Here is a 17,691-nt window from a genome sequence, read left to right as displayed (position 1 = left end):
TTTATCCCTTCAACAAATATTTATGGTGGGTCTACCACGTACTAGGCAGTAATATAGATAATAGGGATATAGTAGTGAGCAAATAGCTTATGTTCTAGTGGGACTGTGCAAATACCAGAAAATCCAACTAAAGTGGCTTGAACGATAACAAGATAGCTAGTGGCAGAGCAGCTCTAGGGTCAATTAATTTAGTGGCTCAAATGTCATGGCTAAGATTTGTGTTCTCTGAAATTCTCTTAGCTTTCCCTTTGGAGATGCAAATGTTTGCCTTAGTTTTAAGCAAGATATCCTTAAAGGAAACAAAGGAGACATTCCTGTCATGGTCCCTGTAAATGGGAAAAGAAAGTCTTGCTAGAATCTTCTCAGCTGACTTGTCTTCCACCTCATTGGCCAGAACTATGTCACCAGTTCATGCCTAAATCCACACCTGGCAAGAGGAATGGGCTGCCAAGGCTGGCTTGGGCAATCTCACTTCATGCCCTCACCACCCAGACTACTGCCAGGCCCAACCTTCCCCAAAGCACTTGGTTGTCAGAAGAGTAGGTGGAGCATGAACAAAATGGCATTTTTCTTTCTTTCTTCTTCTCCCTCAAACCCCCCAGTACACAGTTGTATATTCTAGTTGTAGGTCCTCCTGGTTGTGCCATGTGGGACGCCGCCTCAGCATGGCCTGATGAGTGGTGCCATGTCTGCGCCCAGGATCCAAACCAGAGGAACCCTGGGCCGCTGAAGCAGAGTATGCGGACTTCACCACTCGGCCACGGGGCCAGTCCCACAATTTTCTTTCAACAAGGCAAGAGGGGGAAGGCTGTCGAGTAGGAAACTTACAATATTTGTCAAATCTCCCATTCACTAATTTATCAAATATTTACAGAATCTATGGCTTCTTAGAAACTCTTGTTTATACAAATACAAATTTGCTTCATTGCTATTCCTTATGTTCATTATATCAAGTTCTACTTTTTTTGCTTACTAAGTCATTTGTCTCTCTCTTTAGCTATCCTAGTATCTCTTGTCTCATTCTAAAATAAGTTCTCATTTTCATGAGTGTGTAGAATCTTAGCCAGGGAGGTTTAAAAAATATTTAATAACTAATTCTAGGATGTGCACTGACCGCTGCACAAGGTAGGGTCCTGGAGGGTCCTGCTGGGCCAGGCATTCACCATTTAGTTTCTGGATGGGGAGATCCAGGAGGATCCTAGTGGAGGGGCCAGGGGGGCTGGGGGGACACTCAGGCCCTACTGTTTACCAACTGGTATGAAGGTGTTTATTTCAATATTTTTAAAAATTTATTTTTTATTGCGGTGTAATTGACATATAACATTATATTAGTTTCAAGTGTACAACATAATGATTCGATATTTGGATACATTGTGAAATGATCACCACAGTAAGTCTAGTTAACATCCATCACAATACATAGTTACAAATGTTTTTTCTTGTGATGAGAACTTTTAAGATCTACTCTCGTAACAATTTTCAAACATGCAATACAGCCTTACAAACTGTAGGCACCATGCTGCGCGTTACACCCCCATGATTTGTTTTATAACTGGAAGTTTGCATCTTTTGCCCTCCTTCACCAATTTCTCCCACCCCTGACCTCTGATAACTACCAATCTGTTCTCTGTATCTATGAGATTGGTTTTTTTGTTTTTTAAGAGTCCACATATAAGTGAGATCATATGGTATTTGTCTTTCTCTATCTGACTTATTTTACTTAGCATAATGCCCTCAAGGTCCATCCATGTTGTCGCAAATGGCGAGATTTCATTCTTTCTTATGTCTGAATAATATATATATCACATTTTCTTTATCCATTCACGCATTGGTGCACGCAGGTTTTATTTCTGTATCTTGGCTGTTGTAAATAATACTGCAGTGAACATGGGGTTGCAGATATCTTTTTGAGTTAATATTTTTGTTTTGTTTGGATATATACCCAGAAATGGAATTGCTGGATCATATGGTAGTTATTTTTAATTTTTTGAGGAACCTCTACACTGTTTTACATAGTGGCCACACCAATTTACTTTTCTACCAAGAGTGCACAAGGGTTCCCCTTTCTCCACATCCTTGCCAACGCTTGCTGTTTGTTGTCTTTTTTTGTGTGTGTATCTGAGGAAGATTGACTCTGACCTCACATCTGTTCCCAATCTTCCTCTTTTTGCTTGAGGATGATGGTCACTGAGCTAACATCTGTGCCAGTCTTCCTCTATTTTTTGTGGGATGCCACCACAGTGTGGCTTGACGAGTGGTGCTATGTCTGTGCCCAGAATCCAAACCTGCAAACGCTGGACCACCCAAGTGGAGTGCGTGAACTTAACTACTATGCCATTGGGCTGGCCCCTTGTTGTCTTTTTGATAATAGCCATTCTAACAGGTGTGAAGTGATATCTCATTGTGGTTTTGATTTGCATTTCCCTGATGATTAGTGATGTTGAGCATCTTCTCATGTACCTGTTGGCTATTTGTATGTCTTCTTTGGAAAAATGCCTATTCAGATCGTCTGCCCATTTTTTTAATTGGGTTATTTGTTCTTTTGCTATTAAGTTGTATGAGTTCTTTACATATTTTGGATATTAACCCCTTATCAGATATAGGATTTGTAAATATTTTCTCCCATTCAGTAGGTTGCCTTTTCATTTTGTTGATGCTTTCCTTTGCTGTGCAGAAGTTTTTCTTTTTTTCTTTTTTTTTTTTTCTGAGGAAGATCAGCCCTGAGCTAACATCTGCTGCCAATCCTCCTCTTTTTGCTGAGGAAGACTGGCCCTGAGCTACCATCCATGCCCATCTTCTTCTACTTTATATGTGGGATACCTACCACAGCATGGCGTGCCAAGCGGTGACACATCCGCACCTGGGATCCGAACTGGCGAACCCTGGGCCGCTGAATTGGAACGTGAGCGCTTAACCGCTGCGCCACATGGCCAGCCCCTGTGAAGAGTCTTTTTAGTGTGATATAGCCTCACTTGCTTATTTTTGCTATTGTTTTTGGTATTTCAATATTTTAGCAACCAATATGATAGTACCCGTGTGACAACCTGGACATCAGCTCTAATCCTCACAGTGACCATTTGCAGTGTCAGTGTAGTGACTCCAGCACAGTCTTCCCAGCTTCTGCCCCATGGCGGTGCATTGGGGCTGCCTCCAGTTTTAACTGCAATATTAACCTCAGTTCTAAGTGTCTCTATATGCACCTTTGTTTTATTTTTATATTTCATAATATGACATTTTATGTATTTATATTATATATGTATATTTGTAGATGTATATTTCATATATTTATTTATTTCCTTGGGACATATTTCCCAAAGTGGTGTTTTAAGGTCAAAGGGTATAATTTGACCTGGCGATTTAAAAAGCACTTAACCAATGGTTTAGAAACCTCCTTGCTGACTTTTTCACCAACTCCTGTTGCTGGGGAGCTGGGAGGATGTGGTACAGTGGAAGGAGGGTGGGCATTGGAGTAAGGAGAGCTGGGCTCAGGTCTGGGCAGTGCTGCTCTACCAGGGGCTGGGGACCTGGCAGTCTCTTAGCCTCTCGAAGTCTGGTTTCCCCAACTGTAAGATGGAGGGGTGCCATCTCTCACAGTATTGGGCACAGTAAGCATCGATTGCCTCCACGTGATCCTGACCTTGGCCTGAGGCCCTGGCCACCTTTGTCACACCCTCACCAGGCCTGCCTTTGAAATGGTTCTCAAAGTGTCCTGGAAAGTGCTGGTTCTGCACCATAAGGAAGTGTGTAGACTGCCACCTTCTGGTGTGAAGAGTTAATGTCCAAATAACATTGGGGATCAAGCTGCGCCCCCTTGTGTCCCTGTGAGGATCTGCCCCAGGGTGAGGCTGCAGGAGCAAGGGGAGGTTGTCCCGGTGCAGACTGGCCCTGGTGTCGGTGGTGGCTCTAAGGCGATGCCCTCCTCCTGCTAGTGAAACTCTGGGAGAGAGAAGTTGCTGGGATTTGAAAAGCTGCTTGTAAATGATAGTGTTTTGGGTTTTGGAGACTGTGAAGGTGCTGGTAGAGGCATCTTTGCAAAAGCAGGAGGTCTTTGTCAGCGATTTCTTAAACCCTGCTTAGAGAGGCTGACAACAGTGGTCAGTCAGTCAACAGATAGTTACAGAGTGCCTACCATGTGCCAGACACGTGCTTTGGCAAACGTTGAACAAGATCAGCAGGGTTCCTGCCTTCCTTGTCTAGTGGGCAAGATTGGGGGTAAGATTAATTCTTTTTAAATTAATATATTTTCATTTAATTGAAGACAAATGGTATCTAAACAGAAAAATTTAAAACACAATATTTCACCTCCCAAACACTATAGCTACTTTTATGTCAATACCTTCCAGCCCTTATGCACCCATATGCACATTTTTACAGATCTATAATCATAATGCATGTTATCCTGAAGTTTGTTATATTTCACTCATAATAAACACTTCTCTATGTTGCTTCTTAATCTTCATAATTATTCTTATAACTATAGAAGAAGCCAGTGTATGGCTATGTCAAAATCTATGTAGCAATTCCCTTCAAGTTTAGACACAGATTCTCTTTTTCTTTTTTTGTTATAATAGATATTGCTGATGTTAACTTCTTCATGCAGATTTTTATTGCATTGCTTCTCAATGATCGTGAACATGGTTCATCCTATGCGTTGCCATATTGCTCCCCCAAAGAGTTATTACTAATTTTCAGTGCCACCAATATTATATCAGAGTCAATTTTGCTGCAACATCAGGTACATTGAATATTGTCACTTTTACACATTTTTGAGAGTTAATGCTTTAAAATGGGGTCCCAGATTTGCTTTAATTTGCATTTCTTTGGATACGGGTTGGCAGGTTCTTTTTTGCACTTGTGCTGTTTATAATTGCTCTTGTGTGAAATGTGTGTTCATATTATGGTTAAAATTTTGAATGAGTCTCTTGTTTGACATCTTTCCTTAGTAGAGAGAAAAGCAATAGAAGATTGCGTTATTGCAGCCCAGGGTGGTGTCAGAATGGTACTTACTGCGTTATTCATTGGGTTAATAACTCCTTCTGGAATCTTCCTAAGAAAGCTCAGCTGTTCCAGAATCTAAAGTGCAAGTCTCTTTTGCTGCCCAGAACTAGTAAGTGAGAAGAGTGATTCTGTAACACCCTTGGCTGTGCTTGGCTCAATAGTGGAAATGACATAATTTCCCACTGTTTAAGAAAAAGAGTTGGACACCAGCCTAGGTTACGATAATGCAAATGAAAATTATGCAGTTGGAGAATTAATTTGTTTCCTAGTGACTCTGAAGAATATAGAGTGTCCTTGAATATTTCAGCTGGAAGGGTCTTTCTGATATTGTCCAAACCCCTGTCCCAGAGAAGTGAAGTGACTTACCCAAACTCACACAGCAAACTAGAATCCCTAGCATCTTTCGTGTGTTCTGAATGTGAATGTAAATGAACCTGTGAGTCTCACCTTCCAGGCCCTGTCCCTACCCCCTGCACTGGGATTGTCCCCCTCCCGGCCTGGATGCTTTCCAGAACACAGCTCTGGGAACACTTTCTGTGTTGGGAGTTGGTTTCCTTTTCCTACATAGCCTCCAACAAGAACTCTGGGCCTATCATCTCTGGGAACTCACAGTACTGCATCATGTAGGGGTCTGAGCAGTAGCTAAAATACTTTTGCAAGAAAACAGTCCTTCTCCTGAAAGAAGACGACAAATGTTAGGAACTGGGCCGTGTGAGGGTGAGTGATTCTGACTCTGTCAGTAAGGCCTTTTGGTTTAATACCTCACTACGATTTTCAGGGCTGATTAGATGAAGAAGGGAACTAACATTTGAATAGCACATACTATGTAGTGGGCACTACTTCATTTAATTTCTTATAAACACCTATGGAATAACAGATTTGGAAATGGAGGCTCAGAGAGGTTAAGTAATTCATCAGCTCCCGCAGCTACGATGTCACTCTCTCACTGATCCTCAAATGGGGGCGGGGCGCGGGGACCTAGAATGGCCAATCGGAATTACCTGGGAGCTTTTTCAAACTATTTATGTATGTTTCCCATTGAGAACAAGTGTACCTTACTGTGCCATCTGTAGTAGGGTGTGTGTGCCAGGGTGCCACTCTACGGATGATCTGTTCTGGACAAGTGTCAATAAACTGGTGACATATGGTAGGAGGTGGATAGGAATCTGTGTAGAGGGCCTGTAACAAAGACAAGGAAAGTAAACATCTGGAAAAATTCCTTAGGGAAGAAGAAATAGGAGAATCCTAAGGATTGGGACACAGGGGAATGTAATTCAAGACAAGAGAGAGGGTCTTGGTGGGTGGGAGGGTGCGAGGGACAGCCTGACCCACTCCCAGGAGGGATGTGGTGGGGGGCTGGTGGGGTGCAAGGTTAGGAGGGCCCCATGTGGCAGAATCTCTGTCTCCCACACTCAGAACAGAGAGGCAGTAGCTGTGCTAGGAGGAGCACTTCACAAGGAGTTCTAAGACATAGTCCTGGCTGTGTGGCCTCAGGCAAGTCACATCACCTCTCTGTGACTTGGTTTCTTTCTCTTCAAAATAGGTGTAAAAATAACCTTCTCTGGCTACCTCTCAAGTGGGTTATGGGAACTGACTGAGCTAACTCTTATGGAAGTGTTTTATAAATTGTGGAACGCTATGCAAATATCACAGAGGGACTGCTAGGTTCAGCAATGAGTTCTAATTCATGATTATTCAGAATTTCAGCCCCTCTGTGTGTTCTTGGCTGTGTTTTTTAGACAAGGTAGCATATGAGGCCCATTGAAATTCTGCACATGAAAGCCTGGCACAGGGTAAGCTCCCCCGTGCTGGTGTCCCCACCCCTGACACTTAGCCCTGATGTTATTGTACCCTCAGCCCAACTAGGATGGATTTCAGTGACTTAGAAAATACCTTCTGATAGTGGTCTGACTTCCCTTTGAAAGACCCAGCTCTCACTCTCGAAAAAGAGTTTTTGGTGAAAAGTCCATTCCTACGAGAAATATATATAACCTGTAAGCACAATTTAAAGAATAATAATAATAATAAAAAAAAACACATCTAAGCTGAAGAAAAAATATCACCAGTATCTGCAAAGCCTGTACTTGTCCTTCCCTGATGCATTCCCTTCACTCCACTATCCTCGTTTTGTGTTCATCTTTCTCTTAGTTTTTAAAAACAGCTTTACCACATATGTATTATCCCTAAGCACTATATGATTTAGTTTTTCCTGTCTCTGAACTTTTGTAAAGGGCATCATATTATAAGTAATCTTTTATACCTTGCTTCTTGCATCTATGATCCCCCTGTGTTGACAGATGGAGCTGTAGTTCATTCATTTTCACTGCTGTATAGTATTCCTCTGTACTATAATTTACTTATCCACCCTACAGTGAATGGACTTTTGTGACGTTTCCAGTTTGGGAATATTATAAACAACACTTGTACATGTCTCCTGTTACACATGTGTAAGAGTTCATATATATCTAGAAGTGGAAGTGCTGGGTCATACAATATGTATGTCTTTAATTTTGTAAGATAAGGCCAAACTGTTCCAGATGGTTATACCAATTAACACTCTCACCAACAGTGTATGAGAGTTCTCATTGTGCTACATCCCTGCCCCTGCTTGATATTGTCTGTCTTTTAAATTTCTGCCAACGTGGTTGCTGTGGAATTGTGTCTCATTTTGGTTTTAATTTGCATTTCCCTTATAACTAAGGACGTTGAACATCTTTTCATGTGCTTGTGGCCCTTTTGTATTTCTTTATCTCTGAGATGCCTGTTTGTATCTTTTGCCCATTAAAAAAATTAAGCTGCCTACTCTTGTCTTAGTGATTTGTAGTAGCTCTTTACAGATTCTGGACACTAGTCCTTTCCCCATTTGTGTTACTGTTATCGTCTCCCAGTCTCTGGCTTGTCTTCTCATTCTCTGTGTGATTTTTTTTTGATGAATAGAAGTATTTAATTTTAGTACAGTCAACCTCCATCTTTTCCTTTCACTTTTGTTGTCTTGTTTAAGAAATTACTTTTTACCCGAGGTCAGAAAGATAATCTGTATTTTCTTCTGTAAATTTAAAAATTCCAAATGTCTTTCTTAGCACTGTTCTGTCTTCCGAGCTCCTAAATCTTTCCATAAAATGTTTCGGGAAGCCTGAGGTTATTTCTGTCCCAGTGGGTCTCCTCTCAGCACAGACGGCTTTGAGTTCTGACAAGTGCCAGAGAAAGACTCTTTCATGGAGAGCGCTGCTGGGCGCCACAGACCCTGCTCAAAGGCCCCCTGTGTCCTATACTCTCCAATGGCCTCGGGCCCCTAGGAGGCGCCTTCGCACCAGACATGGAGCTCCCTGCAGCCTGCCCGCTCCGAGGGGAGCGCTGTGTCTACCTCCTGCCCAGGCCTTCTTACCCCCCTGCAGGCTGCAGAGGCAGCACCTCCGCATCTGCCTGGGCCCTCCTGCCCTCACCCAGCCTCACCCTGAGCCTGAGCCGCTGGGGCCCAGGCCTCTCTTCTTGTTTTGAAGGAACCCCATGAAAGCTTCCTAGCTGGTCCTGCTTTCAAATCTGCCCTCCTGCCTCTTGCTCTGTCCACTTTCTTAGACTCCTCCTGATTTTGTAGTGTCTTTTGGGGGACCCCGTCAGGGGTGATTTTTTGTTGAGTCAGATACTGCTTTGCTTTAAGCCTACCCCAAACCACTGCAGCATGTAACTAAGGCTCCCCAAAGGATCAAAACACTCAGGGGGCCACAAAAGATATGAAATGCTTGCAGCATAGCACCCCTTGTCCGTTGGCATATTCGATTTTGTCTTTTCTTTTCTTTCCTTTTTTTTTTTTAGGAAGATTACCCCTGAGCTAACATATGCCGCCAATCCTCCTCCTTTTTTGCTGAGGACGACTGGCCCTGAGCTAACATCCATGCCTGTCTGCCTCTACTTTATATGTGGGATGCTGCCATAGCATGGCTTGACAAGCAGTGCATAGATCTGTACCCAGGATCGGAACTGGAGAACCCAGGGCTGCTAAAGCAGAACGTGTAAACTTAACCACTGTGCCACCAGGCCAGCCCCTTGTCCTGCCTTTTCATCTCCACTAGTTAATAGCTGGCTTAATTGTTTCCTCTTACCTCAGTGTTCTTATCTGTAAGACCGAGTTAATAATCACTGTCTTACAGTTTTTGTGAGGATAAAATGAGATAACATAGGTAAGGCTCACTGTGCCTGGCACATGGTAGGAATCCACAAATGTTAGTTTCCCTTTGTCCTAGCTTGAGTTCCCCAGAGAGCAGAGCCTGTGGCCAAGCTTGTCCACTAATGCTTTACTGGCTGGCTTCATCCCAAGGAAGCAAGAGTGAGGGGAAAAGGGAAGTCAGGCAGGGAGGGAGGAAGAGCAAATACTCGATGGCAGTACTGAGCTGGCCATCACCAGTTCTGGGGTCATGCAGGATTTCTCTGGAGAGGCCGTATGGAACCCCTGGAGGAACCGTGAGCACCTTTCCTGCCAGCACCTTCCACCTCCTATCTCTCATTAGCCAAAATTTGCCCGTGGGGTGTTGAGCCCCTTGCACTCCTGAGCTGTTATCCGAGGCTTGTGGGTGGCCTCTGGGGCAGGCAAGGCCTCTGCGAGTCAGGTTGGCTCAGGTCTGGGCACCTCAGCTGCTGAGGCTCCTGCTGCGGTGGGCGGGACGGAAGTGTGCTGCCCTCGGGCCCTGTCCTTGGGGGAGGCTGAGACACTAGTAGCCTTAGGCGAGGGAGTGATGTGGTGGCTGCCAGGGCCTTACGAGCTCAGGAACAGTGTGAGCGACTGCCAGGCCACTTGGGCCAAGAAGCAGGGCGAGGGGCTGACGCCTGGGACAGAGAAGGCAGATAGGTCAAGTGGATCCATGGGGTACATAAACTGGATGTGGTACACCTTTCGCTTTTCTCATGATTATGTGAGCTCTGCTTCCCAGGAGAGATGGCGGTGAACACATCAGTATGGATGAGTTTTATCTCTATTCACTGGTTTATTCAACAGTGATTTGCCGAATAATGGTACAGAGATAAATGAGCATGTGTGGTTTCATGCACTATGCAAGTATTTTATATGGGAAGGATAGGGTGTGAGTAGATTTTCTACTGCTCTGGATGCTGTGCAGAGTTGTGTTAGGGTTATTTTAGAGTTATAGGTTAGTCCAGGAGTCGGTGAAAAATTTCTATGAAGGGCCAGATAGTAAATATTTTAGGCTTTGCAGGCCTCAGGCATCTCTGTTGTGTATTCTTTGTTTGTTTGTTTATACCTCTTTAAAAATGTAAAAACCTTTCTTAGGTTGTAGGCCATACAAAAACGGATTGAGGACCTGTGCATTAGTCTATGCTGCCTAAAAAACTCCCAATCTGAGTGTTTTAACACATTAAAGGTCTATTCTTGCTTACATCCCCATCCAAGGCAGGTCAGTGGCTCTCCTGAGTGACTGTCCTCTATGCAGTGACTCAGGGACCCAGGCCAACTCCATCTCACGAGGTAGCCATCTATGCCATCCTGGGTACTGTGAAAGAAGGAGAGGACAGTTTGCTTGCATGAGATCTTTTAAGGGCCACATCACTTCTGCGTACATTTTATTGGTTAGAACTCAAATGGACCCAACTTAGCAGTAACGGAAAGGAGGAAAAGTCATTTTCCTGGGTGTCTAGGAAGGGGCAACAGCATGGTAAAACTTAGCTTAGTCTATACCACAGAGTAAAGAAAAGTTTCAGACGTGCTCCTGTCTCAGAAGGCCTTAGGATGTGGCTGGGGAGAAAGATGAGCACGCGTGAAAGGTCGAATAACAAAGTGCAACTGTAAATGCTGTGTCAACAGTATTCTGATGATAGCAATAACTAAATAACAATCAAAAGGCTAGAAGAGTTCATAGGACCAAGAGAGCAGACTGAGCTGGAGTAGTTGGATAAAGTTTCATGGAGAAGGCGGGACTGAAATTAGGTTTTGAAGGATTGGCAAGATTTAGCCAGGGGCAGAGGAATAAGAACTATTCTCTAGGTGGAAGCAGCCAATAAACAAAGGGATCACCCTGGAGAAGGTGTGAAAGTCCAGAGTTAGCACTGGGAAAGCCCAGGCACTAACCAGTCCTAATGATTCCTGGCCAGGCGTGTCTCAGTGGTTGGGTTTGGAGGAGGTTCCTATGGAGGGACTGGGGTGGAGGTGAGACACTGAGGTGGTGGTGGGGTGCTCAGGACAGCAGTCAGAGGTGGCTTTCTAGCAATTTAACTGTCCTGCTGTAGAATGTTAACCTTTTAACAACCGAGACGGCTCTATCAGTGCATGTAGGCTAAGCAGCTGCCCTGACTTCGAGACTTAACAGCAGCTAAGGATGGAGAGACAGGTTGGAGTTAAATTGTGACGGGCTTTGAATACAGGGTGTTTGGGATTTCCAAAACAAAGATGAACATCCTTTATTTTCAGTGACAAAGATTAGGGAACTCTCCCCCACCTGTAATAAATATCTATTAAAAAATAATGGTTAGACAATAGTGTATTTATATAATGGAATAGTCTGTAATCCTTAAAATTAAGTATCTAAAGACTCTTCAATGCCATGGAATAAGTGAAAAAATAGAAAACTGTGCATAGTAAGGAAAAGCATAAAGATATTCAGACTAGAAGAACAAACATCAAACTGTAAATTGTGGTTATTTTTAGATGATAGTATTATGCTTGATTTTTCTTTTCATCATTAAGTTTTTTCTGTGTTTTGACTTTTCCTATAATGAGCACTTATTACTTTTAAAAGGACTAACATATAATAATTTTTTTTTTTCAAAAGCAAACCTTAAACGTAGAGTTTGGCGTGGTGGTTGCCGTTGCTACTGTTTTCTTCTTTCTCCGCAGGTGAATTCCCTCCTCATTTGCAGTCTCCAGGAACTGGGCGCCCACGTGACTCAGTTCACAGTGGCTGAGCACCATCCATCCCTGTGGTATCACACTGCCTGCCACTGAGCACACGACTGGAAAACGCTGCTCACTTATCATTCCTGAAAGGTCCTCGGAGGCACCTGTAATTCCAGCAATTCTCTGAGTCTTATGGGGTCCCCCAGTGAATATCTATGTGAGACAAGCACACGACCACCCTGAGCATGAGCTACAGAGGTGTGGGAATGCCAAAGACTGACACAGAACCACAGGCAGTGGGAGCACATTCAGACGTAACTTCTTTTTATTTTATTTTTTTTTGAGGAAGATTAGCCCTGGCTAACTACTGCCAGTCCTCCTCTTTTTTGCTGAGGAAGCCTGGCCCTGAGCTAACATCCGTGCCCATCTTCCTCTACTTTATATGTGGGACGCCTACCACACCTACCACAGCATGGTGTGCCAAGTGGTGCCACGTCCGCACCCGGGATCCAAACTGGTGAACCCCGGGCCCCCAAGAAGCGGAATGTGCGAACTTAACCGCTGCGCCACCGGGCCGGCCCCATAACTTCTTATTTTATAGATGAGAAAACTGAGGCCAGAAAGAGGAAGGCTCTTGCCCAAGGTCACACAGTGAGTTAGTGGCAAGTAGGGCCTTGGGCCCAGGGCTCCAGGGTCCTGTGCGCTGTCGTCACCAGTCACAGACCCTTCAACAACTGGCTTTCCTGAGTTCTGGTCCAATTCTTTTTTTACCTTCTCTTCAGCAACTACACAGTCAGAAGTCGTTTGGGTTAAAGTTGACTGAATCAATTCTATTTCTTGTGTCTTCAGTTTTGTGGCTCCCTGGGTCTCTTTGACTAAATTCTGATATTGTTTAAATCCAGTATGGTATCAAAGTGGTGGAGTTATTCTCTGAAGACAGTCTGGCTGGTCCTCAAAGAGTTAAACGTAGAGTTACCATAAGACCCAGCCCTTCCGCTCCTAGGCATATACCCAAGAGAATTGAAGGTGTGTGTCCACATAAAACCTGTACACCAATGTTTGTAGCAGCTTTATCCATAATAGCCCCAAAGTGGAAGCAATCTAAATGCTCATCAGCTGATGGATGGATAAACAAAATGGGCTGTATCTATGCAATGGGATGCTATCCGGCAATAAAAGGGAATAAAGTACTGATAGGTGCTGAAACATGGACTACCTTGAAAATGTCTGCTAAGTGAAAGAAGCCAGTCGCTAAAGGCCACATGTTGTAGGATTCCATTTATACAAAATATCCAGAATTGGCAAATCCAGAGAGACAGAGAGTAGATCATTGGTTTCCAGGGGCTTGGGTGGGGAGAATGGGAAGTGACTGCTAATAGATATGGGGTTTCTTTATTGGGTGATGAAAATGTTCTGGAATTAGATATTGGAGGAAAGTCACAATGAGAAGTGTTGTAATATAAAGACCTACGCTTAAAAGGTCCTGAAAGAGCATTTTAAAGCAGGTCTTCTACTCTGAAAGGTAGAAATGAAAGGTAGAATGGGTCCTGTCTTATAAAGTAGCTACTCAGATATGAATTAGAATCCTAGCTCTTCCACTAACCAGATGCAAGACCTTAGTCCAGTTACCCACCCTTTATCAACCGGAGTTTCTTCATCTCTAAAATGGGATAATAAAGTCTGCCTTGCAAGTAGTTGCACGTACAGTGCCTTGCACTCATTTGGTTGCTTCTCGTTTCCCTTTCTCATCTCTTCTCTAATCTCAGGAGTTGCTCCTACAATATTGGGGGTACTTGCACCCCCTATCAGGTGCAAGAAGACCTCTTGACACGAGTACCTGGAAACTTTTCTGAGTGCTCCTCAAACTGTAACATACATAGGAATCATTTCATACCCACAGCTTTGCTCAAATTCTGTAGGTTAGTGACTAGGACAAGTCATCTCACACTAAAATGTACGCAGACTCACTTGGGGAATCTTGTTAAAATGTAGACTCTGAGTCTCAGGTCTAGGGTAGAGCCTGAGATTTTGCATTTCTAAAAATCTGCCAGGTGATGCTGTTGTTCTGGTCCTCGAAAACACCTGCATAGCATGGTACTAAGTCACGGGAAATGTTAAGCTAGAGTGATTTACGGAACCTTTCTCAAGTAGCAAACTTTGAATATCTATGTAAGGTAGACAGAGATAAAATAAATTAATATGGGTTTCATAACTAAAATGCTTACAAAGATAGAGTCTGAAATACTATCAAAGATTTTTTAAGGTCCTTTCAGGTATTCACAAAAATGTTTATAGCCTTCCAGGAGGGTCCAGAGTTGACATATGAAATTCTAATTTGAACTACAAAAATTAATAGTTGCGTGGAGTGTCTACATTTTCCAAGCGCGGCTTACGTCTAGTATCTCCTTTAATCTGTTTAGACCAAGTCTAGGAGGTAGGCAGAGCAGGTTCTCATTGTGTAGATGACAAAGTGCAGGCTCAGTCAGGTTGTGATCTGTGAGGGCCACTGGGATTGTCCCTGACCGAGCCCCAGCACATGGAACGCCGCTCCTCCCTGCACCTCGGTCCCGTGCCCTTTGCTTATAATGACATGTCACAGGATTCTATGCAACTTCACATATTCTCTCTGGTCCTGGATCTACCAACAAGCCAGCTTAGGGGATAAGGAGGCAAGAGATAGACCCCTTAGCAAAGGGTATCCTCAGAGGTGCAAGATAATAGAGCTCGTGGGGCTTGCCCCGTGGCCGAGTGGTTAAGTTCGCACGCTCCACTGCAGGCGGCCCAGTGTTTCGTTGGTTCCAGTCCTGGGCGTGGACATGGCACTGCTCATCAAACCACGCTGAGGTAGCATCCCGCATGCCACAACTAGAAGGACCCACAACGAAGAATATACAACTATGTACTGGGGGGCTTTGGGGAGAAAAAGGAAAAAATAAAATCTTTAAAAAAAAAAAAGATAACAGAGCTCGTAATAGTTCCACCTTCTTCCCCTGGGTCCCGCTCCACAATTCAAGATTAAAAAATGTCAGAGTCTGGCCTACACTGAAACAGGCATGTTTGGGATACAAACACACATCTTGCTGTCTTCTTGCCCTCCTTGTTTATAGGACAACAGGAAGGCCGAAGGTCGCCAGCCTTCAGCACCTTCTCACCAGCCTCCCTTTTACACAGCATCCCATGGCCTATCTGATCTGGCCCCTGAAAACTCTCAGGCCTTTGGGTGGGGTTGGGGGTGGGGGTGGGAGTGGGAAGGCAACAACAATCTCTCTTCAGATTTGGACCTCATGCCCGTTAATTCAATCAGGCATTCATGAGTCTAGGGGTGTGTGTGTGACTCTCAACCTTGAAGGTTTCAAAATATTGGCACCGGGTGCCCAGCCCCAGAGATCTGCAGTGGGCGCCAGGATTTTTAAAAGCTTCCCAGGCATTCTAATGGACAGCCAGGGTTGCAAACTGCTGGACTAAGGTCAAGGATTTGAATAGATCTCCCGACTGCACCCCACAGTCAGGTTACTTCTGTCCACTGTGTCCTGTGTAGCAAGACTTTGCCCACTCTGAGAAGGCGTGCGAATTCCGTTCCACACAAAGCGAGTCGTGTGTATGAAATGTGGGCTGGAAAGGAGGCTGGTTCATTTCTTGGCTCTACCACTTGCTTGCTGTCAGAGAGGCAGCACGTGGAGGGAGGCACAGAACGGGGCTTGCAGCCTGAGTCCACTGCTAACTAATTCAGTCATTCTGGACACACTGCTAAGCTGTCCTGAGCCTGTTTCCTTATCTGTGAAATGGGGCTGTGGGTTGTTGATGGGATACAGAGCTGTGAAGAGGACACACTTGCATGACACTGAGCATGGGAGTCTCCTTAATTTTGCATCCTAGGCACCTCATTTGCTTCACTTTAATCCTTGTTCTGAGGGGGTACAAGGAGATAATGCTTGTCCAGTGCTTAACATAGTGCCTGGCATGCATCAGGTGCTCAATAAATGCAATGCTGATCAGGAACAGGAGTTTGGTCTCCAACCCATCTCTTTTTTTTGTGTGTTTTTTGTTTTTTTGAGGAAGATCAGCCCTGAGCTAACTGCTGCCAATCCTCTTTTTTTTTTTTTTTTCCTGAGGAAGACTGCCCTGAGCTAACATCCGTGTCCATCTTCCTCCACTTTCTACGTGGGATGCCTACCACAGCATGGCGTGCCAAGTGGTGCCATGCCCACACCCGGGATCCGAACTGGTGAACCCTGGGCTGCGGAAGCAGAATGTGCGAACTTAACCGCTGTGCCACCGGGCTGGCCCCCTACCACCTGTCTCTTGACTCGGCCAAACTAACAAATTAAATTCCATTCCTTTCTATTTAACTCAAGTCAACAACCCAGTCCAATCCCTCAACTCCACTCCCCATTCCACTCCACACCAGTCCCCCGCCGCCCTGAATTTTATCTGAATTTTAGATGATCATCAAGCAATTATTTCAGTAGAAGTATGTCCCATGCTATATTGAAATTTAAATTTGAAATAGTTTAAAATAAAAATTCAAATTTAAGCATATTGTATTTTACAAGGCACCGTCCCTACTCATTACCACTCAGGCAGAGTCAGCTCTGTGCTCTCTGGTGGTTTTTCTTTCCCACCGTAGAGCGCTTACATTGTGAGACAAATTGTAAGTGCTCCCAGGTAGGTGGGAGCAACTGGGAGACATGTGTCTCGTTAATGTCTCTTTATTTCAATTACTTAGCATAGTTCCTGGTACAGTTTGTGGAAGGTGGGAAGGAAGAGAGAGAGGGAGGGAAGGGGAGAGGAAGAAAAGAAGGGAGGAAGGAAGGAAGGAGGGAGGAAGGAAAGAAAGTTCTGGTTTTCAGCTAATAATCTGATTTAGTGTATGAAAATGGGTAAGCAAAAATTACTCTCTCCTTTGTGCTTACTTAACACTTATATTTTCAATAATTAACACGTGCCCAATGTTTTAAAGTTTACAAATGGTTTACACATACATTATCTTATTTAATCTTCCCACCAAGACTTTAGGGTAGGTGTTATTTTTAACCCCAGGTAGCAGACACAGTTGGTTGCCCACAAACCAGTTTTTCCAGTACTTCCTCAAATGCCTCTTTTTCTCTGTGAATATGGAATATGGCTTTGTTCCTATCCACCTTCCTGGGCCTCTGGGAGGTTGGGCCCCATTCCCAGCTCCAGGAGCAGGTCGTGGTTGGTCCAAGCCCAGCACGGTGGGCCCGTCGCTAATCACCAGTTCAGGCACCTGGCAGGATTCTACCTGATGAAACTCAGGAGCAAGCCTATTTGCAGAATGGTGCTCTTGGCTCTTCGTGGAGCTGCTGTTCTGCTCTTTTGCTGCTAGACTGTGTTGTGTCTGAGTATGAGGTCTGGAGGTGGAGAGGTTATCCTGAGCAGAGACTGGCCAAACAGAAAGATGGAAAGAGCCTGGGACCTTGACGACAGCACTGAGCTGATAGAGCCAACCCTGACCCTCCCTCCTCCCCTTTCTCATTATGTTATAATAAGACTTCTTATTGTTTCAACTGTGTTGAGTTGGGTTTTCTGTTCTTTGTAGCTGAAAACATCCTGCCTGACACACTCCCTCTTAGAGGTAAGAGCAAATTGAGGCCTAAGGAGGCAGATTCTTGCCCTGGGTTGCAAGCTGGTAAACTCAGACAAGGATCCCAGTCCCAGCTGTATCTGAGTCCAGGCTCGAGGTTGTCTTTGCTATGCTTCATGCCCCTTTGCTAACCAGGGTCCCTCCTTTGGGTCTGCCACCATAACTCAAATTCCTATTGCTTAGCTGTCTCTTTGCATTAAGATATCGAGAACCTCTGTAAAAATGCAACTAGCTACATTTGTATTTC

The sequence above is a fragment of the Equus quagga genome, chromosome 2 (assembly GCF_021613505.1).
Source record: "Equus quagga isolate Etosha38 chromosome 2, UCLA_HA_Equagga_1.0, whole genome shotgun sequence".
In the NCBI taxonomy this organism is placed as follows: Eukaryota; Metazoa; Chordata; class Mammalia; order Perissodactyla; family Equidae; genus Equus; species Equus quagga.
The sequence above is the reverse complement of the archived record's forward strand: the minus strand, read 5'-3'. Positions refer to the sequence as shown.